This window comes from Gymnoscopelus microlampas, assembly GCF_963454915.1.
Source record: "Gymnoscopelus microlampas genome assembly, chromosome: 2".
Lineage (NCBI taxonomy): Eukaryota > Metazoa > Chordata > Actinopteri > Myctophiformes > Myctophidae > Gymnoscopelus > Gymnoscopelus microlampas.
This window is the reverse complement of record NC_139939.1, coordinates 51238929-51241439: the sequence shown is the minus strand read 5'-3', so window position 1 is coordinate 51241439 and position 2511 is coordinate 51238929.

Genomic DNA, 2511 nt, shown 5'->3' with positions numbered 1-2511 from the left:
TGTAGATCAGCTATTTTATATTAGCTTATATTATTTGACAATTTGGCCAATGTTTGACCAGTTTTATAGTGTAGTTTGTTGATTACTTTTGATGCACTAATGGTCTTATTCTTTTTTTGAGGCATTAAAAAGGTCTTAAAAGTAATTAAATTGTCACTTCACTGTCATCAAAATTATGTGGCACTCTAGTGAGACCATGACAGACTAGAGTTTTTTGTCTACATGAGAGGGAAATGGCTACACCTACACTAGCCAGAAAAGTCATTACTTACTGTTGTATTTGCTCAAAATACGTCAAGACATATTCTACTTATCCCCCCGCTTGCAAATGTAAATACAAGAATGGTGAACTTTGACACATTCTTTTTCCCTTTTCTAAAAAGAGTTGGAGAAAAAGCATCAGTGCCAGCTCTAGAACAACAGATAAGGAGGGTAATCAACACATCCACGTTTATTCAAACGCTGAAATATACAAGCATGCACATGTTTGTGGGTGTGGCATGAGTGAGTGAGTGAGTGAGTGAGTGAGTGTGTGTATGTGTGCACGTGCACATGCACGGCACACATGCGAGAGAGTTGGTGGGTGGGTGGTTGGAGAGATTAGTTTGTTTACAGTCAAAGCGAAGAAAGGGCAGAAAGCCAATGCACAAGGAAGGGCAAAAGTGGGGGAGAGAGAGAGAGAGAGAGAGAGAGAGAGAGAGAGAGAGAGAGAGAGAGCCAAGAGTGAGCTGCCGGGGGCTCATAAAAGACTTTCCAGGAAAAGATAGTTACCCAGAGACATTGTGCAAAAACAAATCATGATAGAAACAGGGAGAGATTAACAGCACACGCGCACGCACGCACGCACACACGCACGCACGCACGCACGCACGCACGCACGCACGCACGCACGCACGCACGCACGCACGCACGCACGCACGCACGCACGCACGCACGCACGCACACACACACACACACACACACACACACACACACACACACACACACACACACACACACACACACACACACACACACACACACACACACACCCACACCAATGTACAATTTGTCCACATAAAGGAGAGCATACAAGGACACAAATATTAAAGGTACAGTTAAGGTTACATTCACAAAATCATGGCATATGTCCTCAAGATAGAATAAGCATGTCACTCAGAACTCTATGGGTATAAGTAACAGTGTCTTCGCCATATGTAATTATAGCAGAGACAGCACAATACTTAGCCAGCCTTTTTGCTTCCTTTTTGGGCATCCCAAGTTGTTGAAAGCCTGTAACCAAATAAAGACAAATAGTCTGCACCTATAGCCCAGCTCTGAGATGGTATGTAGAAGTGGTTGGTATTCAATGAACTTGGTCATAAAAGCTTCCTCTAGGCTAGGGTCAAAGGTGCAGGCTATCTCTAATACTGAAAGTTCTCTGGACTCTTCATCAACCACAACAACATCTGGTGTATCAGCTGTCAAAGATGGAAAGATGTCTAGGTTATCACAGAGATGAAACATGGATGGAATGACACAGGAATGTTTGTACATTCTCACTAAGGATGCATGTCCATTGCTATGAGTTCCACTATTCTATCATGGCGTGCTATGTACATCCCTTTGTATGCATAACAGCCATTCAAGATGTGTCACCGTGTTTCAGTGATCTGTTCTGTGGTGTGGTCCAAGCAATGAGGGACCTGAGTGGTGGGGAACCAGATGGAAAGATTGTTGTGGGAAGGCCCGTGTAGTCTGGCTTTTACAGTGAATGTGATGATGTCCTCATTGAGTGTAGTGTTCTTAAGGAACGATTGTGAGACAGAGTGATTAGTAAAGAGAAGACATGCATGTTTCCCCTGCAGTTTTAGTCCAGTCCAGTGTTGTTGATGTTGGTGTAGATCCAAGAGGACTCGTCTGGCACCTGTAGCTGTTAACAGGTGACTGTGACCAGCATAAATAATAAATGGTGCATTTATATAGCGCTTTTATCCAAAGCGCTTTACATAGATTGTGCATTACATTCACCCATACATTCACACACCGATGGCGGAGGAAACCATGCAAGGCACCAACCTGCTCATCGGGAGCAATTAGGGGTTCAATGTGTTGCTCAAGGACACTTCGACACTAACTCTGGGGGAACCCGAGATCGAACTGGGAACCTTGCGGTTTCCAGTTTGATTCCAGTCCAGGTCTGGCCAGTCTGACCAAACCCCAAAACCAGCGGAACAGGTGTCAAGTTTCCTGCTGGGTTTCCTCCTGAATCCAAGGAAGTGGGGCTCTGACTCCCAGGCCAGTGGGACCTTATGTCTCCTTAGGTCCAGGAACAGGGAGGATCGAGCCAGCTCTCTAACATCCTTGTCATTGTTAAGCATTTTCAGAATCCGCATGCTGGTGTAGATCCATTCCATGTTTGGCTGCCCCAACCCTCCCTCCCACTGTGGATGAAAGATAAGGTCACAGGTACTGTGTGAATCGAGTCACCAGGCTCACTGTTTTGTTATTCATCTCACACAGTACCTTCTG